The sequence below is a fragment of the Euprymna scolopes genome, chromosome 26, assembly GCF_053919585.1.
Source record: "Euprymna scolopes isolate OS-2025 chromosome 26, ASM5391958v1, whole genome shotgun sequence".
Taxonomy (NCBI): Eukaryota; Metazoa; Mollusca; class Cephalopoda; order Sepiida; family Sepiolidae; genus Euprymna; species Euprymna scolopes.
In genome coordinates, this window is record NC_136507.1 from 68577893 (window position 1) to 68601458 (window position 23566).

Below are 23566 nucleotides of genomic sequence, written 5' to 3' on the forward strand. Positions count from 1 at the left end.
TACAAGATTACGCCGTGGATTACTGTTATTCGTTGAACAGCGCACCGGAAAGTTATAATGAGGCGATTAATTCAGAAAATCACCAAGAATGGGAACAAACTATGGTATCCGAATTGAAAGATTTATCTGAAAATAACACATACGAAATAGTGGCAAAACCAACAAATAAAAATATAATTTCTTCACGCTGGGTTTTTTTTTAAAAAAATCACAGCTTCTGGCAGTGAAACTTTTAAAGCAAGATTTGTTGCAAAAGGTTTTTCACAAATTTCAGGAGTGGAATATTTTGCAACATTTTCACAAACGATAAATTTAACGACAATTTTTATAATGATTTTGAAAACTTTTCATTGGTTGTTTAGCACAGTCGGTGCTTATAAAAATGATTGGCGAATCCATTCGTTTCATACCCCCATTAGGAGTCAAAAACATTTTACACACCCTCTTTTTTGATACAATGGAAAATCCTTTCGGATTCAATTTTGGTTTGACTTGAGAAAAGGAAAGAAAAATAAATAAATAAATAAAAATAAACAAATAAATGAACAAAGAAAAATAAACTAATAAAATTAGAATTTCATTGTGATAATCAGAGCAGTATCTTATTAGCAAATAATGATCTGAACTACGCCGCCATCTTTGTTCAACACAATGTCTCAAAACTTAACAAATTCAAATTAGTAATGCTTATCTCAAAAGTCCGATGTCCTTTTCTCTTCTCTGCAACCTCTATCTCACAGAAGAGATGTCGCGAGTTTGTCTCTGTTTTATCGTTATTTTCATGGCAACTGCTCGACTGAGCTCTAATCTATGGTCCCCCCTCGCCAATCTTTCACAAGAAACACCCCTCTAGCAGAAAACACTATCAATAATTCCCCCCACTCTTTATCTGTGCCTAAACCTAAACGTAGATTTAGTGAACAAAGCTTCTTTCTTAGAACTGCACGCCTGTTGAATTGTCTTCCGTTTTCCTGCTTTCCGGCTGACTACAATATGGTTGTCTTTAAGTCTAACGCAAACAAGTTTTTGATGATCCGTTCCATATAAGTTAACAAATTTACCGAATTTCCATTACTAACGATTACTATATTGTCATATTTCTACTGTACACTCTTTAACCCTTATCCTCGATTGACCTCTTGGCCTTGATAAGTGGTGATGCCTATTACAAAAAAAATAACGTCCAGGGTTAAACTATACAACACACTGACATTTTTTAATGTTTGATATGAAGATTGGTTATTCGTATTATTTGGATTCATCGGACTACTGTTCTCATCTTGAGTGTGATTCTCACATTTCGGTCGATGTAATCTCCGACCTTCTTCAGGTGTATCTTGTCGAATTTGGGAATGTTACTGTCGAACTCGGGAATTGGGACGGAATTCCGAATGGAATCCTTTATTTACTTCACGTGGGTAGCATGTCCTTGTTCCGTCATCATTAAGTTTAAGGCTCTTAAAATTCTTACAAGAATTGGCATAGTTGTTAGAGTACTTGGAAAAAATCAATTATAAAAGTGATATTGTCCTGAAGATTGAAGGTTCAATCCTCGATTGCGAATTACTAAGGACCTCTATTCATTCATGCTGGCGGAACGAGATCATGCTGCCCTCATAAAGTTGGCAAAGGGTTTCGTTCGAAATTCCGTCCAAATTTCCGAGTTCGACAAAATTCACCTGCAGAAGGTCGAAATGTTGTGAAAATCACACTCAAGATGAGAACAATAGTCCGATGAATCCAAATAATACGAATAACCAATCCTTATCTCAAAAATTCAGAAATGTCAGTATGTTTTATAGGTATGTATAGGTTGTATAGGTATGTATAGGTTGTATAGGTATGTAACATTTTCTTTATTCATTTGTATTGCTATCGCCGTTTTAAAAACATTTCTATTTTTTTTTAAATATCTGAAGGTATGAATTATAGCGAAACTAAATAAAGTAGAGTTCACATAAAATTATTTGCCTTTATTTATTTCTGCCATACTGTCAGCTATCCGCTCCACATTTTTTTATATATATATTTTACTTTTATCACCGGTGTATCAAAGAAAACGGGTTTGGCCAGTTATAAAAATATATATAAATATATATACATATAAATATATAAATATATACATAAATATATATATAAATATATATATATAAATATATATATATAAATATATATAAATATATATATAAATATATATAAATATATACATAAATATATATATATAAATATATATATATATAAATATATATAAATATATATATAAATATATATATATATAAATATATACATAAATATATATATAAATATATATATAAATATATATAAATATATATATAAATATATATATATAAATATATATAAATATATATATATAAATATATATATATAAATATATATATATAAATATATATATATATATATATATATATAAATCCTCCAGACATTGATTTTGATCTATATTGATCTTAGCTTTGTATCTTTTTATCAATTTTCTTTGTATATTTTCTGTGTTTGTTTCTTTATATTTTTTTAATCTTTTTCGTATTTTTGTTTTGTTTTCTTATCTTTTTGGTTGTTTTTTGTATCTGTTTTATTTTCTTATCGTCCCATCTGTTGTTTATAACGTTTTCTTTTTTTTGTATCGTTTTGTTTTTTCCTTATCGTTTTTTTTTGTTTTTGCATTTTTTTATTTTCTTATGAATATTGATTCCTGTTTTTTATCATTTTTGTATCTTTTGTTCATTTTATTGTATATTTTCTGTGTTTGTTTCTTTATATTTCTTAAATATAAATATTTTTTACATTTTTGTTTGTTTGTGTATCCTGCTTTTTTGTTGTATTTGTATCATTTTTATTTTCGCATCGTTCCTTTTGCTGTTTTTTAATATCGTTTTGTTGTTTTTTTTATATCGTTTTGTTGTTTTTTTATATCTTTTTGTTGTTTTTGTATAGCTTTTTGGTTTTATATAGTTTTGTTGTTTTTTATATCGTTTTGTTGTTTTTTATATCGTTTTGTTGTTTTTATATGGTTTTGTTGTTTTTTTATATCGTTTTATTGATTTTTAAATCGTATTGTTGTTTTTATATGGTTTTGTTGTTTTCTATCTAGTTTTGTAGCTTTTTTATCTAGTTTTGTTATTTTTTATGCCGTTTTGTTGCTTTTTATATCGTTTTGTTGCTTTTATATACTGTTTTGTTGCTTTTATATACTGCTTTGTTGCTTTTTATACCGTTTTGTTGCTTTTATATCGTTTTGTTGCTATCTATACCGTTTTGTTGTTTTTATATATTTTTGCTCTTTCTTATATCGTTTTGTTGCTTTTTATATTATTTTGTTGCTTTTTAAATCGTTTTGTTGTTTTTAATATCGTTTTGTTGTTTTTTTGTATCGTTTTGTTGTTTTTTGTATCGTTTTGTTGTTTTTTTATATCATTTGTTGTTTTTTATTCAGTTTTATTGTTTCTTACATCGTTTTGTTGTTTTTATATAGTTTTGCTGTTTCTTACATCGTTTTGTTGCTTTTTATATAGTTTGTTGTTTTTAATATCGTTTTGTTGTTTTTAATATCGTTTTGTTGTTTTGTATCTTTTTTTGAATCGTTTTGTTGTTTTGTGTCATTTTTTGTTTTTATATAGTTTCCTTGTTTTTATATAGTTTAGTTGTTTTTAATATTATTTAGTTGTATTTGTATCGTTTCTTTTTCGTGTCATTTTGTTTTCGTGTGTCTTTTTTGTGTTCGTATCGTTTTTTGTTGTTTTGGTATCGTGTATTTTTTTTGTATCGTTGTTTACTGTGCCGTTTCTTATCTTTTATGTCTAGTTTTTTTTTGTTTTATTTTTTCAGCATCTCTTTCTGTGCGTGTGTATGTGTTTTTTATTTAGGATTCTTTTTCGTTTCCAGTTTATTGTGGTGGTTCAAGACTTTGTTTTTATGTTGCTGTCATATTTTTGTTATTTATTTGTTTCCTTATTTTTTCCACATAATTACCTTTATTGCCCTTTTATTTCTTTCCAGTTCTCTTCCTCATCATAGTTATCAGCTTTTACTTTCACCTTCTGTCCTCCCCCACCCCCACCTTCGTATTTAATATCGCGCCATTTCGAAATGTCCTCCAATAAAACAAAAATATCATTCTCGCTTCGTCGCCCATTGCTATAAGCGACATCAACAAGCAAATAACACTCAACGAAGCGTTCGTTAATTCCTCAACTTGAAACACCCAGATTTTATTACAAATAACGTTTTTTCTTAACAATAATCCTGCATTGCAGAATCCGATATGAATTTTTAAAAATGCACTTTTGTCGTTCGGTCAATTATTTTCGGCATAGATTTCTCAAAATAAAAATAATGTCACGTGGTAGTCATTATCGCGATGGGGAGAGGGCGTTTCCTTTCTGTTTTTTAAATGTAATTACTAGTGATGGGCCGATTCCAATTTTTTTCCGATCCTGATACAATTACCGATTCCGATTCTTTCACAATATGGAGCTATAGAATCGTTTTTTGCTTTTGTGAAAGGTCGGTGAACACGAATAGGGATCTCCTTGTCACATGCGAGTCAACCCGACGGTCACAGTCCCCAATGTAACCTGTGCTCATCGCAGCTCACCCAAATGTGATCTGTGCTCGTCCTTCGCAGGGGATTCTTCGCAAGGTATCTCGGCGTAGTAGGGCCCGTCAATCGATTTGGTTGGAATCACTTTCACTTTTGGGTTTATAGGCCACTGCTTCGTCGATCTGCCACACTAGGAATGAATCAATTTCATGCACGCAAAAGACAGACTTGATTATATCTATTCTACTGGTTAATTCAAGATAGATATACACAATATATACTTATATACAATTGTTCAAATGTTGAGTTTGACAAAACTCTACTGAGTCCCAATTAGATTAATTACTCTCGGTTTTGCGGTGGTGGCGGTTCGGGAACAGAAGGGGGCGACGACTCTTCGATTGTATTTTATTTCTTTCAAATCTCAGTTCCAACTCTGGCGATTTTAGCTCGGGGACTCGTTTATGTAGTCAGGCGACGGGATAGATTGGGCTGCCGTCTAGACCAATCGCCATTAATTACGTCACCTCAGGGAAATCCTCTATTCGCCGTATGCGCCTGTGATTCTGAAAACTCTCTCAGGCCTGTTTCTCACGACTGAGAGAGTTAACCCCGTGACCTCTCGGTCGAGTACTGCACTCGTTAACATCGGAAATAAATTATGTTTCGTTATGTCTCTGAAAGTGACATCAAATTGTCGTTTTCACCAAACAATAAAATTTATAATCTTTCAGCAGGGCTGGGTGCCGTTGGCCGGGCATACAACAATACTTAACGAATAAAACAATCATATTTGCCCGGAATTTTCCAGTGTTTCGGGAGCCTCTGCCTCCCCTAGTGGGGAGCCCAATCGTTCCCTAGGACGGTCACGCCACACTTTTGTTTTGTTTTGTTTTTGATTTTTTAATTTTCGAACTATTGAAAAAAAAACATGTTATATATGCATATACTTTCGCAAACGTAAAAATACAATTGTGATGGAGTACGTTAAAAATTATAGTCTCGCTGGTGTCGTTAGTATCATTACTACCAGCAGTGGAAAGTTAAGTTTTAGACAAAACTCAAAGACAAGCAAGTAAAATAAGCATATATGTACATAGTAAGAAACATGGCGATAAAAGAAAAAGAGAAAAGAAATAGAAAATGATAGGGAATAAACATGGCGAGAGACATTTAAAAAATATATACAAATACATATAAAGTACAGTGAAAAAATATTTTTTATTCCTATTTAACTTTGAATTATCGCCCTTTATTTCTTATATGAATTACTTTACTTATTCATGTAGAGCTTTTAGTAGCTTGATAGATTTATGTATAAAGATTATAATTTTCTATCTGTATTAATTTTATTTTCTTTATCGTGTCCATCAAATCATACGAGATGTCTTCAATAAGTTTTCAGACTTTTTTCCTATGGGCACTTTTATTGATATTAATGAAACTGAAGTAATTTCCTCGAGACGCAACAACTTCTGGAAGGCCCCATGAAAGTCCTATTGTATGAGCGTGTTAGTGACTTTCGTCACAACCACTTTCATCTCCTCGGTTGCCTCATATCTATAACCTCTAAGGTTTTCCTTGAGCTTAGGGAATAACCAAAGGTCACAGGAAACAAGGTCTGGACAATAGGGAGGGTGAGGAACTGACTTGATGCTCATCTTGGTCAAATAGTCTGTGATAATGATGAAGTTGTGGACTGTGCATTTGCGCAAATCTTCAGCATCTTTTGTTCCTCGCGAATACTTGTGCATACAATTCCCACACTGATATCAAACTATAAACACACGAGTTTCTATAAACACACGAGTTTCGTTATCCATGAAATTCTTTATTTGGCCAATCAACTCTGGTGTTCTGACTTCCTTGCTCGTCCAACATCTCTCATCATCCTTCATAGCCTTCCTAACTCCAAAACTGATGCTCGATTCATGTAAGATGGTCCAAAAACAGTCCGAAGCATTCCATACGTTTCTGGAGAATTTTTTTTTCAAGTTTAAAACAGAATTTTATGGCATACTGTTATTCGAAAGTGTCTTCTTATTTAGATTGCATTTAAAAAAAAATAACCAGCTGTGACAATCAGGCTTTAGTAGGGTGTGTTCCAATTCCTGCTGTAGCTGTTCATTTTAACATGAAATAAAAAAATAATAATTGGCCAGTCATTTCATAAGATGTATAGCAATAACATCCTGATTTGTCAAGAGTTAACGAATGCCTGTACAAAAAAGTCCGAAAACTTATCAAAGGCATTTCGTATATATACTAGACTGTAAATAAACATTTATATATGTTTTTAATGTCAGTGTGTAAACATATTTAAATCAAAATAAATCAGTTATCAGATACTCTTATGTGTTGATCTGCATTTTTGTCATGACCTTGACATTAGGCTACCGTTTAGTGCAGGCCACTTTCAAAACAGGAAGTCGCTTGTCTTGGTAAATATGCGATTATACCTGTAACAGCAACCAATACTCTGAAGATAGCTGTTCGAACAATAGCTAAATTCTATTTAATTGTGCATGAAGTTAAATATAACAATATTCTTTATTTAAATAACATTACGGGTTTGGGTTGTAAAAATAAGCACACGAAATCTTAATTATATTAATATAGTTGAACAGTTCTACTGTACTCCCCCCCCCCCTTCAAAAACGTGGCTATATAATTTTGCGGTTCGTTTGCATATTAAAGAGCTTGGCGCCATTAAATTAATCTTGAATCAAATGGACTTCCTTTTTTATTGTTTTCTGTGTTTGAAGTGTGTGATTTCAATTCGCAAAGAATTTCAGTAAAATAATTTTGAAGGACTTACTAATCGTTTTCATGCTTTATTCCAATCAGCTCAATTTCTTCTCTGCATGGTGCAATTATTAAAGACGATTAAAAATAAGTCATCTGCGCACAGCCGAGCTTTTGCGTGTGTGGGCGAAGGATTTTCGGTTTTGTCGTGTACGTAAGCGACTATTATAAAAAAACGGTGTGATGCAAGAATGGTTTGCTAAATAGCAACTCTCACTCACTCACTCTTCCCCCCCCCCATCTCACTCTAGCTCTAGCTCCCTCCATCTCTCTCTCTCTCTCTCTCTCTCTCTCTCTCTCTCTCTCTCTCTTTATAAATACTAAATCCTAAGTTTTTTTTTTTTCATATATGTAACTTCAATTTTTTATTAAACCTAAAATGACCTATTTTTAGTCTAATTTATTATCTTGATTCAATTATCTTAAATGTTTGGGAAATATATAAATAATAAAATTCTCTAATATTAGTATGATGTCCTAATTTAAAGGATCAAATCTTTAATTAATCAACATAATTCTGCCTCAATATTTTGCTTTTTTAAATTTATTATTTCATAATGTTTTCAAAATTATGTACGTAATATTCCGACTAATTCAATTACAGAAACTATTATTGAATCTTATTTTTTTACATTAAACGTTGAATCTTTGATTTCTAATAATAAATTTTATATTAATATTAATTTAACATTAAAATGATGTCTTTATATTTTATTTCATTTTGCTTTACATTCTGCTTGTTACAGGGAAAGGCTGTCCCCTTTACATGTAAATAAGAAGAATATTAGATAAGTGAAAATGAGATTAGGATAAACCGAGACTCGAACCCTGTAAGCAAGGTTAAGAAATGGAATGTTAGAAATTAAGTCTATTGTTAAATTCTATTAGAATACTTAGATATTGTTTATATCGTAAAAAAAGAATTGATTGTTCATTCTTTTAGAAAACTGAATGTTAAAAATGTCAGCTAAAGAATGAACAATACAAATTAAAAATATATTGTAAAAAAGCAGGTTAGAATTATATGTTGAGAACTCTTTTGTTGTTAAAAGTGTGTTTGGAAAAACATGTATAGCCACGTGAACTGGTCACGTTTGGGAAACACACTTCTGACGTCATAGCCGAAGGGGGATTCTCAATATAGGGGCTGGAGTCAGCAGGAGTCAGCAGAAGAGTAGAGTCGAGCGCAGTTGCGTTGGGTTGAGTTGGAGAGTCCTTTGGAAGCGAAAGGGAGAACGTTTAAATATGTAGATCCAAATGTTAATTCCTGACGTTCATTCGACCGGTGCAGTGAATAAAAGAATCATCTTTGTGTTTTTGTAACTGTTGTCACGTGTCATCTTTCAACACTCAAAAGGTAATGTGTTAAACATCTTGTAATAAACATTGTGTAACCCTTACAAGATTATGTATCTCCTTTCCTCTGTGTTAAGAGCTTGTATACATCTCCAGTCAGTATCTATATGAAGTCCCACGCATCGTAGAACTGTATATATGTCTTATCTCTCTCATTACTATTGTTATATCCGTTATATTATTATTATTATTATTATTATTATTATTATTATTATTATTAATATATGTCGCCGTCTCTTCTTTAATATGAGTCCCCTGCTATTCCACATACTTTTGATACCTATTATTATTATTATTATTATTATTATTATTATTATTATTATTATTGGTCCCCCAATTTATCAGAGAGGGACTTATGTTTTCAGTGGTATCCGTCCGTGCGTCCGTTATTCCGGTCGATTACCAGATAACCGTCCATTAGTTTTTTCTGAAATTTTGCCACACACTATAATTTATTAAATAGATGTGCCCAATAAAAAAAAAAAAAATTGCGAAAATTCCAGTTGCCCCTTAAAAAAAAGTAAAAAGTAATCCAAAATGGCTAAAAATGACAGGTTTTGCCCCATGACTTTTGATCCATCCATTAGATTTTTCTGAAACTTGGCCAAAATGTGGAGTCCATTGTTCTTTATATAAATCCAGTATGGGTGACCCTGGCAAAATTCTGGTTCGCGTCCCCAGGGACTTTTAGTGGTAAAAACGCCTTTTTTAGGCTCTTTTTTCATATTTCTCAACAAAAACTTGATATGTCTTACTATATAGCGTTTTTTCACGGTCGTTAACTCTAATATACATGTGTTAAGGCCTGAAACTGCACCGTTATCCATTTACACCGGGATTTGGCTTCCTCAGGAGCTTAAAAGAGGTAAAAAAAAAAACCCTCCTAAAATGGCCAAAAATGACACTTTTTGCTCCATAGCATTTGATCCATCCATTAGATTTTCTTGAAACTATGCCAAAATGCGAAGGCCATTGTTCTTAATATAAATTCAGTATGGATGACCCTGGTAAAATTTTTGTTCGCATACCTCTGAGCCTTTTAGGGCTAAAAAAAACGCGTTTTGTTTTTGGCGCTCTTTTTTCATATTATTCAAAAACTTTATATGTATGTCTATATATTGGTTTTCCAGGGTGCTGAATTCAAATATGCATGTCTTACGGCGAGAAATTGCTCCGTTTGTCCATTTTCACGAATGGATTCGGCGTTCCCAGAAGCTCAAAACGGATCACAAATGTCCCAAAAGTGCAAAAAATGACACTTTTTACCTCATAACTTTTGCCTCATCTATTAGATTTTTCTGGAACTTGGCAAAAATGTGAAGGCAATGTTGGCTCTTCGCGCTTCTTACATTCCTTATTTCTTCACTAATTTTTGTGGCGTTATCTCACATGCAGCACCAGAGGGAGACCACGCACGCGCAGCTTATTATTATTATTATTATTATAGACGTAAAAAAAATTAAGTTGGTAATATACGCAGTTCCACGAACTAATGAACGCGTTACCATAGTAACAGAGGTCTGATGTGTCAGTCATTCCTTACATTCTTTTCTTCTTCCTTAACCTTTTTAAATTCTTGTTAAACTCATGAAGACGTCTGACCTACTTTAGCATCACTCCCTTGTTTTAAATCGTGTCATTATTAAAGTCCACACTTTGTTTTGTTCTAGTGATTTCGGCACGTGTTTTGCCGCCTTAAATTAGAAACATTAAATAACAAAGAAAGGTTTCTCAGTTTTTATTCATTTAAGGATTTGCCTCCATGTCATGAGTGGTATAGGTTACCTAATTAGATCAATACGTTGATCGAAACTGTAGTTCTATTACTGTACCTGATGTGACTTTGTTTTCCTGAAATTAAATAAAGGAATCATATCCTTGTATCTCGGCATTGTTTCCAGTCATCTTAAGTTTCTACTTGCCACTGGAAGTTAAGCAACGATGAGCCTGGCCAGTACCAGATGGGTGACCATCGGAGAATAGTAAGCGCTGTGTGTGCTCTCCCCTTATCTCTCTATTGTTTCCAGCCCTCCTGAATTTCTTCTTGCCACTGGAATTAAATAATGGCGACTCGAAGAGGTGTGGTTGAGGATTGCGCAACTCTTGCCACAAGCATTTCACGCGGAGGAACCGTACAGTAGATATCTATAATATCTCAAGACTGAACGGAGTTGTCATATATATATATATATATATATATATATATATATATATATATATATATAGTAGAAATGGTAATTATTAAAAACTGAAAAAAGTGCTCAATACTGTTGTAGAGCAAATATGCGTTTTATTTTTTATTACCGTATCTTTCTGTTAAGTTACATTATTGTTTCAGCTACCCGGCCGTTTTTTTTGTTTTTTTTTGCCGTCTGTAGCTACCAAATATACCTTCTAATATATATATATATATATATATATATATATATATTAGAAGGTATATTTGGTAAAAACAAAAAAAAAACGGGATAAAGTGCTCAATACGTTAGTAGAGCTAGATATGTTTTAATTATTTCAACCTTGGGAATTTTTGCTTAAAACATTACAAGTTGTTTCAATCGACAGGACGATAAAATTATCCTTCCCATCTCGTCAGACAGTCCAAGCCAAAATAAATTAAAAGAAAAAATTCTTTTACATTGCATATGAGTATCAAAAAACCAAGAGTTGAAGTGCTGGATATAGAGAAGGGAGGAAGGAGCGAGAGGAAGGAAAAGGAAAAGAAAGGGAATGGGGAGAGAAAAATATATTATATTTATAGTTTGAATTTAAATTAAAGATGAAGAATAGAAGGAAAAAATCAAAATGAAGAGAGAAGGGATTGTTTGTTAAGAGAGGGGAAAGCTTGAAATAAACACACACACACACACACACATTTATATATATATATTCTATCCTACTATTATATAAAAGGAACTTTGTATTAGTTCGACCCCTATGGACTTCGAAACGGCTGGGTCGATATTTTAGAAATTTCAAACGACGATAATTGATGCGTTTGAGAGTATTCTTGCGTAGGTTTTGTATCGGAATGCATCTGATAAATATCGATAAAAATATCGATAATAATATCGATAAAAATATCGATAAAAATATCGATAATATTATCGATAATAATATCGATAAAAATATCGATAATAATATCGATAAAAATATCGATAATAATATCGATAAAAATATCGATAAAAATATCGATAATAATATCGATAATAATATCGATAAAAAGTCCGAGTGAAAGAAGAAAGTCTCATTTTGACCAAAGTAAACACTTTTATACAAGCTAACATCGCAAGTGCATTTGAGAAATTTTATCACCGCACAAGCAGAAAGGGCTCAGTATATAAATTCAATTGTAGATATTATTTATAAGACAGGGAAGCGTTCGACATGAACCTCTTTAGAGCACAATTACGCCATGATACTCGACTTTTGTATGTTTAATTTTAATTCAAGTGATTATGTAAATATAATTTTTTTTAAATCAACAGTTGGTTGTTTGATAAGACAGGAACGCGTTCGAAATTAATGTTTTTGTTTGGAGCACAATTGAACCATGATACTTGACTTTTGCATTTTCAACTTTAAGTGAAGCTATATTTGAAAGCAATTTTATAAAATCAACAGTAAAACATGTAGATTCTCTACAGTGCAATGTAGACCACACTATTATGGACTATGTCACTGCGGGGGGGGGACATGTGAAGCTTTCTCCCGCTACACTGCGGGAGTGGGGGTCCCTAACTATAGCAGGCAATCAATCGATTTGATTTAAAAAAAAATGGATTTCGATGACAATAAAAATATGGGAGAGTGGAACATTTATTGATCGTTAATAATCAATAATCCTGAATAACGTTGAGCCTTCCCGTTAGTTAAAGTATATAAACTCATTGAAAATATTTTTTAAATTGAAAAATTAACTAAAATTAGTTTGTTTGTTTTTTATTTGTGGAATTGGTAATTTGTATTTCAATTTGGGGGGGGGCTATTATTTTTATCTTGTTTGTTATTTATTTTACAACGTTTCGGCCGGTGTAACCTCCGATTTCCATGCCCATGTTTATATATTTCTGAAACCTATAAATGATTTCGAAATTAATCTTTTATTTAATCTACAAGAAATATTATACCTATTATTTTAGTTATTCTTTCCTGTAGTAAGAATTGAACCTACAACCCTAACAAAAAAAAATATCACTCAGAACCGATTGTTAATAAAGGTCTTTATCCGTTACACTCCATCTGCATGTGGCAATTTCAAGCCTTAGTAAGTTAGTTGAAACGTTACAACAAAAATAACCACCCAAGATAAGAATAGTGTTATGGGTTTGAATTTTTGAAATGAGGATTTATTATTCATATTATTTAGATTCTTCGGACTACTGTTTTCATCTTGAGTGTTTCGATCGATGTAACCTCCAACCTTCTTTCGGTACGAACTCTGGAATCTTCCACGGAATTTCGGACGAAACTCTTTATCGAATCCACTGTGGTAACATGCTCTCGTTCCGTCAGCCAAGTCCTAATTAATTCGCAATTGTATTTTCGGGTGTCACCCGTACTGAGAATTGAACTTTCAACCTTCAGACGAGTGTAACTTACAACTGAATTATACCAAGTACCTTATCTGCTAAAATATTCAAAATGCAATTGTGAATTACATATGGCTTCTATCCAGTCATGGCTAACCGAACGAGAGCATGCAACCCTATGAATTAAATAAAGGGTTCCGTTCAAAATTCCGTGCAGATTCCAGAGTTCGACAAGGTATCGACTGAAACGTTGTGCAAATAACACTGAAGATAAGAACGGTAGTGTGAAGAATTTAAACAATACGAATGAGAATAGTAGGTCAAATAATTCACAAAATAAAAAAAAGCAGTTTTTGATGGAGAGTTAGTGCTGATATTTTTTTTAAGAATGCTTATTTATTTATTTATTTATTTATTCTTTTATTATGGTGATTTTTTGTTTGTTTTTTTTTTTGTTTGTTTGTTTTTTCAATGTTCAAATAGTTTCGTGTGGCGAACAAAAACTCACCATTTTTCGGCTGAAAATGAAATTCGTGTAGCTACCTACTGTCAACTCTTTTGTTCCAAAAACACTATTTACTTAAGAGAGAGAGAGAGAGAGAGAGAGAGAGAGAGAGAGAGAGAGAGGTGGGGGACTAAAAAGGAGTAATACCATATCATTTACTCTATCATAACTTAAATTCTTTTTTTACAAAAACAAAAAAAAACATTCCTGAAATATACGCGTCAAACTCTCGCCTGACAAAGCTAACTAGTATCACGTTTAATGTTCTATCAATAAATTTAATCTTTCAAAAAAAAGCGATTAAGGTATCATTTTTTAGATCTGTTTGCTCATCTATTCATACAATACTAAAATTCCATCAAATGTAAAGCTATTGTTGTAGCGAACCATTCTTCATTTTAGCTTTCATTGGCTTTCATTTTTTTTTTCTTTTTGAAGAGTTCAATATCTGAGTAAGGGGAGACAATCAAGAAATTCACGCACTTTTTGCGAAGGTTTTCGGAAAATGGAATCAAATACTGTTCTCGTCTTCAGTGTTATTTGCACAACGTTTCGATCGATATGATCTTCGACATTCTTCAGATGTACCTTGTCACGAGAGGAATAATGATTTAATGAATTTTTTAACCTAGTTTTCGTGATAAATTAAAATTTCGAAATAAATTTAAGTTTACTTACTAAGAATTCCATCTATTTTCCAGGGAAAATTCTGCGATTGTCTGCACTTGTCCCGATTCGAACTCTGCAAAACTGAAAATCACCGAAAACTAAAATGCAAAAGTGGCGAACTACGTTCCCCTTGGACGGGGCAAGTTGGCTTCCTGCCCGGTGTACAAAATACCTCGACCTGGCGGACCATGCATAGCGGTCCTGGGCAAGGTCGCACGAGATGGCTAGACAATCATGATTCCACCGTGGAATTCTGATCACCTGAGAGTTCAGCCAAGTCCTCCTTGATGGCTATTGTCTACGCTCTCGACTGTCTATCGACACGCTTGCGCCAACTATGGAATAACTTCATATTTTATTCACTAAAAACTACAATGATATAATTCCGTGCCATTTTATCAACATATATACTTTATAAGGTGCAGAAATGTATCTGTAATTTAATTGGTCACGCTCTTTCTTCTCTGCACAGATGTCATGTTGTAATCTCAGTCTTTTCTATAAGTACTATTTTAGCATTATTTGATCTATTCTCTGCTTCTTTTGTTCCATCTCGTTTGACTCATTGGTCTAGTGGTCTCCATCAATTCGATGTTTTGAAGTAGCTTCTTTTCAAGAAGGACATTCTTGTAGAAGTCTTCTTGTTAACTGTTTTCCTCCTGCCTACAGTGTTGGTTTTTTCAAGACTATGGCCAATATATGACATAATCACGTTGACACACCGGTTCCCGTTGGATTACCGAAATTAAGCAACGTTGAGCCTGGTCAGTACTAAATGGGTGACCATTTCGGACTTTCAGGTACTGTGTGCGCTCTCCGCTTATCTCGGCATTGTTTCCAGTCGTCCCTTACAGGGAGTATCCTTTGTCTTTCGAGACTGAACGGAAGCATCGGTCAATAGGCATCTCCTGTCTTTTTTTTTTTTTTTTACATATCTAAGACATTTGATAGGGTTTGGCATTATCGTCTACTCTACAAGATTTCTAGCTACAGTATAGCTGGAAATATCTTAAAGTAGTCGTTGATGGACAGAAACTCGAAGCTCACACTATTAACACTGGCATGTCTCATGGGTCCATCCTGAGTTTAACTCTCTTCCTGATCTTCATCAACGATCTCACAAATAACATTCTACGATCATTCCTCGACTTCTATGCAGACGATGACACTTCAGAGGTTGACGAAGACCAGTATCTTACTGATTGTTTTTCCTCTGACCCGAAGCATGTGCTACAATGAAGTAAAAAAAAATGCCTATTTACCTTTTAATGACTACAAAACTAAACTTCGTTATTTTTCACCATCAACGCTCTTATCCTTACTTGGCTTTAGTTGAAATGTACAGTACTCATCTTGAAGAAACACCCTGCTTCGACAAACTTCTGGGACTGATCTTCACCGCCCACCCCCGACATACATCAAATCTATTGCCAAATGTCACCGGAAAAATGGTGGAATCGTTTTACTGTTCCAGAAAGTATCTCACTCCCGACGCAAGTTAAAAAAATATGACTCCTGCGCCACTACCAATAATCCAAACCAAAACGTTTACCTTACGATTTATTTTTTTCCTTTGACGTTAATGCCTTATCTATGAGGACATTTTTGTTGCAAGACTAAAAATTAAAACATAAACTAATAGTTATTACGTTACGCATACATATTCGTAATGACGTCGTTCGACCTTCACTTGGCAACTTCCATTGTTTTTAATTTTCACTCTTTTGCACCGATTTTCCCCGGTTAAAACCCAAATATAAAGTTTCGCATGGGTTCGAACGCCCTATATATGAAGTTTCATGTCTGTAGACCAAAAACTGACAGAGGAGTTTAGTAGACAAAATTTTTAAACAAATATATATACACATAAAAACAATATATATAAAAAGAGCTTTGTGTTTACTATAAGCTTTTTATGCAAATATTACGCAATTAATTAAAATGAATGTTTAAAGGAATATGCAAATTAGCTAGATCTTTTCCACTGCCCATATATAAGAAAGTTATATTTTCTTTTTAAATTAATAATAAAAAAAGGGTTTTTAATATGAATATCAATGCACAAAAACCCCACATTTATAGAAATATAGATAGATTGGTTGTTTTTTGGAGTGATAACATCAATTTATAAAACTCAACGTTTGTCGATATTTTGCCTAATTTGGTTGGCTTGTGCAGTATATTGAATTCCAAACAACTGTAATATTGTCGGAGGGGATATATATTATGTATACCTGTCTTCTAAGATTGTATGAGAGTTTATATACGTTTGCATATACGTGTCACAGTCATCTATATGACGTGTGCATATATGCGTGTTCGTCTGTTACCGTCTAGCGTTCTGATCGTCTGATCTAGAGTTCGTTGTGTGTGTATGTGCATTTAATCAGTTCATAGCTGGACAAGAATATACACAAATACTTTTAAAACACAAAGGACGAATAAAATTTATTTGGAGTTTTAACATCTTGTCAATCGGGAACATATCTGGTCCATCTTTTGTCTTGTTTGGACGGATATTCAGAAAAGATGTAAATGAAAACTCATACAACTCGAAATCTTGGTATTATTTACAGCAGCTTCATTCCAGATGCCCCTCCTCCATTGGGAAACTTAAACGCTGGTACTAGACTTTTACATTCGACATTTTCCCCTACTTGGAGCCGTTACACTGGCTACTAACTCGGTCTGCTCTCTCTAACTCCCAATTCTTGACTAAATGATGTGTTTTTCAAGCTCTCCCCTAAAATCCACGTCATCTTAAGTGACCTCTATGTCAGACTATGTAAGACTCTAGAGGTGAGATTTATTTTTCAATTATTGTTTGTGTTATGACATTATTTTGTCTTAAAACGTTTTAAAATAAATACCTTTATCTGTAAATGTTTATTTCGCTATGATAACATTCTTTTTATGCTACGATAGCATTTTTTTATTACCGCATAATCACGTTGACACACCGGTTCCCGTCAGATTACCAACGTTAAGCAACGATAAGCCTGGCCAATGTCAGATGAGTTATCATTTAGAAATTCCAGGCGCTGTATGTGCTCTCCGCTTATCTCGGCGTTGTTTCCAATAGTCCTGCACTTCTTCTTGCCACTGGACTCAAGCAGTGCCGATTCAGTAGAGGTGTAGTTGGCGATTGCGCAATCCTCGCAACACAATTACACGCGAAGCTGCCTTTTCAGGGGGTGTCCCTTGTCTTTCGAAACATTAAGCAACGTTGAGCCTGGTCAGTACTAAAATGGGTTACTATTTAGGAATTCTATGTGCTCTCCGCTTATCTCGGCGTTGTTTCCAGTAGTACTGGACTCCTCCTTGCCACTGAACTCAAGCAATGCCGATTCAGAAGAGGTGTAGATGGAATTTGCGCAACGCTTGTCTCGTAATTACACGCGCAGCTACTATTACAGGATATATCCATTGTCTCATGAGACTGAACGGAGGCACTGGTATCAGTATGACAATCAGGTATCAAAACAGCGAATTGATGGACACCATTAGACTAAAAAATCAAACGATCTGGGACAAAAGAGGCAGGTATTTGAACAGACAACCCCGAAGAACTGATGCCATATTAGTATTTATAAAATAGACTGAGACTAGCAACATCACGTCTGTGAGAGAGAGAGAGAGAGAGAGAGAGAGAGAGAGAGAGAGAGCTTGCAGAGGAGAATGAATGATAAGTCCGATCAAATTATAGATACGTTTCTGTTCACTAAAGAGGTGGTTTACATCAAACGCATTTACTGTTAAATAATAATATTCCTTTTGAAATACTGCCTGTCAAGGTCAATACTAATTAAGAAGAAATTACGTTTTTTTCTGTAAAAGAAATTTCATTTTAAGCTGAATCTTTAAATAAAGCGGGTACGCCTCTCCAGTATTTATTTAATTGCTAGCGATAAATGCATTAACTCACAAGAAAAACGGATGTTATTTGGGTGAAATGTGTTTATTTAAAACTAGCATGGAAACCCGACTTTGGCCGGGATTGAATAATAATCAACGAATATTTCATACTTCCATATTTTTGTCATCGAAATCGATGGAATCGCTCATTTTTTAATCAAATTGATTCCCTGCTCTAATTGAAGACCCATTGCGGTGCAAAAGGAAGCTTAACATGACCCTCGCAATAACTTAGTTCATTATAGTTTACATTGCACTGTAGAGAACCTACTCTTGATTTTATAAAATTATTCCTTATACACAATAGCTGCAAATGTTTATGTAATTTCATCACATAGAAACAAAGATATAAGCATTTCAATATTCAATTTGGCTATGAGTATAGATATATTCATGTATAGATATACTATCTTTTTGGAAATTTTAAAAGTTCCAAATCTCAGCGACTATTGATCAGAATTAACAAATGAAGGCTCGTTTGAAAGGTAATTACCCGTATCGTGTAGTGGGCTGTGACATTTGCCTTTATTGTCGCATATTAAGTGGATAATCCATCATCCAGAGCCTATTTTTGCCACTTTTTACAGCCATGAAATGTTTCAATCATAATCATTTGTTTTCCGAGTTTTGCATATGAATTACAAAATATCTTATATTTCCTCAAAACCTCTGGCCTTGATGGAGGATAGACTAAAACTTACTGTTATGGTTTCAAATGATCTGAAATAACAACAAGGAGAGACTTGATTCCAAATATTTCTCAAATGTTATATCTTCCCTTTTTCATTTTCATACATAAAGTAAATTTCACAGTGTATAAAGATTATTTGATACTGGAGATATTCATAATCGTACCCTATTTCCAAAAGAAGGGAGATATAACATATGAGAAATATTTTGAAACAAGTCTTCCCTTGCTGTTATTTCAGATCATTTGAAATCATGGCAGCAAGTTTTAGTCTCCCCTACATCAAGGCCAGAGGTTTGGAGGAAATCGGTGAAATTGCCCATTTTTTAATCAAGTCGATTGATCGCCTGCTATAGATAGGACCCCTACCCCCTCACGCAGCGTACTGGAAAAAAGCTTCATATGCCTACCTGCCGTAACATAGTACACAATAAATTGTATTCTACATTGCACTGTTGAGAATCTACTATGGATTTTCTAAAATTATCTGTAAATAATGTATTTACTTTAAGTTTTAAATGCAAAAGTCATGTCTCGAGGTTCAGTTATGATCTAAAAAGAAATATTCATTTCGAGCGTGTCCTTGTCTTATAAAAGAACCTACAGTCAAATTTATAAGCTGAGCCTTTCTGCTTGTGCGATGATAAAACTTCTCAAATGCACTTGTGATGTTAGGTTGTATAAAAGTGTTAACTTTGGTCAAAATCGGATTTCCTTCTTTAATCGCATTTTTTTTCTATGGTCTACACTTATCAGGCGCATTCTGATACAAAACATATGTAATTACACTTCCAGACACATCAAGTACCGTCATGTTGAATTTCAAAAATATCGTCCCAACCGTTTCCGAATACATAAGAAACATATCCTCACACACAGGCAAAGTTCATTTTATATAATGCATATATATATATATATATGTAGTAGAGATTATTTCAAATTCGACAGTGCAAAAAGGGGGATGAAATATAAAAATATTAACAATGCATTTCGTATGGTAATATAACCCCCCCCCAACATAAACCTTGATTTATCTTAATATTTATCTATTCCAAATTGCAAATACAACAGATTTAAATGGAACATTCAGCCTGCTTTCTTGTTTTATTATATTTATAATAAAATTATTAAAATAAACATTGAATGACTGTTAACAAATGGTATCATATTCCAATCACAAACTTTATTTGTATATTAATAATTTTGGATTATTGCTTGCACGTACCATGTCGTTTGAAACGCTCAATAAGATCGCCATATTGTTAAAGCAACTACAATCTAGCTGGTGTAGTTAAGTGTCAAAAATTAAGAATCGAGATAAAAATTATTTATATTAATTAAGATAAAAATTATTTAATTTTCTTAACATAAAAATAATTTATATTTCTTAAGATAAAAAGTATTTATATTTCTTAAGATAAGAATTATTTAAATTTCTTAATATAAAAAGTATTTTATTTTTTACGATAAAAATTATATTTCATAAGATAAAAAGTATTTATATTGCTTAAGATAAAAAGTATTTTTATTTCTTTAGATAAAAAGTATTTATATTTCTTAATATAAAAATTATTTAAATTTCTAAATATAAAAAGTATTTATATTTCTTAATATAAAAAGTATTTAAATTTCTTAAGATAAAAAGTATTTATATTTCTTAAGATAAACATTATTTATATTTCTTAATATAAAAAGTATTTATATTTCTTAATATAAAAATGGTATTTCTTAATATAAAAATTATTTAAATTTCTAAATATAAAAAGTATTTATATTTCTAAATATAAAAAGTATTTATATTTCTTAATATAAAAAGTATGTATATTTCTTAAGATAAAAAGTATTTATATTTCTTAAGATAAAAATATTTATATTTCTTAAGATAAAAAGTATTTATATTTCTTAAGATAAAAATTATTTATATTTATTAAGATAAAAAGTATTTATATTTTTTAAGATAAAAATTATTTATATTTCTTAAGATAAAAAGTATTTATATTTCTTAAGATTAAAAGTATTTATATTTCTTAAGATCAAAATTATTTATATTTCTTTAGATAAAAAGTATTTATATTTCATAAGATAAAAAGTATTTAAATTTCTTAAGATAAAAAGTATTTATATTTCTTAAGATAAAAAGTATTTATATTTCTTAGGATAAAAATTATTTATATTTCATAAGATAAAAAGTATTTATATTTCTTAAGATAAAAAGTATTTATATTTCTTTAGATAAAAAGTATTTATATTTCATAAGATAAAAAGTATTTAAATTTCTTAAGATAAAAGTATTTAAATTTCTTAAGATAAAAAGTATTTAAATTTCTTAAGATAAAAAGTATTTTAATTTCTTAAGATAAAAAGTATTTATATTTCTTAAGATAAAAATTATTTATTTTTCTTAAGATTAAAAGTATTTATATTTCTTAAGATAAAAAGTATTTAAATTTCTTAAGATAAAAGTATTTATATTTCTTAAGATAAAAAGTATTAAAAATTTCTTAAGATTAAAGTATTTAAATTTCTTAAGATAAAAAGTATTTATATTTCTTACAATAAAAAGTATTTATATTTCTTAAGATAAAAAGTATTTATATTTCTTAAGATAAAAAGTATTTAAATTTCTTAAGATAAAAGTATTTAAATTTCTTAAGATAAAAAGTATTTAAATTTCTTAAGATAAAAAGTATTTTAATTTCTTAAGATAAAAAGTATTTATGTTTCTTAAGATAAAAAGTATTTATATTTCTTAAGATAAAAAGTATTTATATTTCTTAAGATAAAAATTATTTATATTTCTTAAGATAAAAATTATTTATATTTCTTAATATAAAAATTATTTATATTTCTTAAGATAAAAATTATTTATATTTCTTAAGATAAAAAGTATTTATATTTCTTTAGATAAAAATTATTTATATTTCTTAATATAAAAAGTATGTATATTTCTTAATATAAAAAGTATTTATATTTCTTAAGATACAAATTATTTATATTTCTTAAGATAAAAATTATTTTTCTTTATATAAAAATTATTTATATTTCTTAAGATAAAAATTATTTATATTTCTTAAGATAAAAATAATTTATATATCTTAAGATAAAAAGTATTGATATTTCTTAAGATAAAAAGTATTTATATTTCTTAAGATAAAAAGTATTTATATTTCTTAAGATAAAAAGTATTTATATTTCTTAAGATAAAAATTATTTATATTTCTTATTATAAAAATTATTTATATTTCTTAAGATAAAAATTATTTATATTTCTTAAGATAAAAAGTATTTATATTTCTTAAGATAAAAAGTATTTATATTTCTTAATATAAAAAGTATTTATATTTCTTAATAGAAAAAGTATTTATATTTCTTAAGATAAAAAGTATTTAAATTTCATAAGATAAAAATTATTTATATTTCTTAAGATAAAAATATTTATATTTCTTAAGATAAAAAGTATTTATATTTCTTAAGATAAAAATTATTTATATTTATTAAGATAAAAAGTATTTATATTTTTTAAGATAAATATTATTTATATTTCTTAAGATAAAAAGTATTTATATTTCTTAAGATTAAAAGTATTTATATTTCTTAAGATCAAAATTATTTATATTTCTTTAGATAAAAAGTATTTATATTTCATAAGATAAAAAGTATTTATATTTCTTAGGATAAAAATTATTTATATTTCATAAGATAAAAAGTATTTATATTTCTTAAGATAAAAAGTATTTATATTTCTTTAGATAAAAAGTATTTATATTTCATAAGATAAAAAGTATAAAAATTTCTTAAGATAAAAGTATTTAAATTTCTTAAGATAAAAAGTATTTATATTTCTTAAGATAAAAAGTATTTATATTTCTTAGGATAAAAATTATTTATATTTCATAAGATAAAAAGTATTTATATTTCTTAAGATAAAAAGTATTTATATTTCTTTAGATAAAAAGTATTTATATTTCATAAGATAAAAAGTATTTATATTTCATAAGATAAAAAGTATTAAAATTTCTTAAGATAAAAGTATTTAAATTTCTTAAGATAAAAAGTATTTAAATTTCTTAAGATAAAAAGTATTTTAATTTCTTAAGATAAAAAGTATTTATATTTCTTAAGATAAAAATTATTTATTTTTCTTAAGATAAAAAGTATTTATATTTCTTAAGATAAAAAGTATTTAAATTTCTTAAGATAAAAGTATTTATATTTCTTAAGATAAAATGTATTTAAATTTCTTAAGATTAAAGTATTTAAATTTCTTAAGATAAAAAGTATTTATATTTCTTACAATAAAAAGTATTTATATTTCTTAAGATAAAAAGTATTTATATTTCTTAAGATAAAAAGTATTTAAATTTCTTAAGATAAAAGTATTTAAATTTCTTAAGATAAAAAGTATTTAAATTTCTTAAGATAAAAAGTATTTTAATTTCTTAAGATAAAAAGTATTTATGTTTCTTAAGATAAAAAGTATTTATATTTCTTAAGATAAAAAGTATTTATATTTCTTAAGATAAAAATTATTTATATTT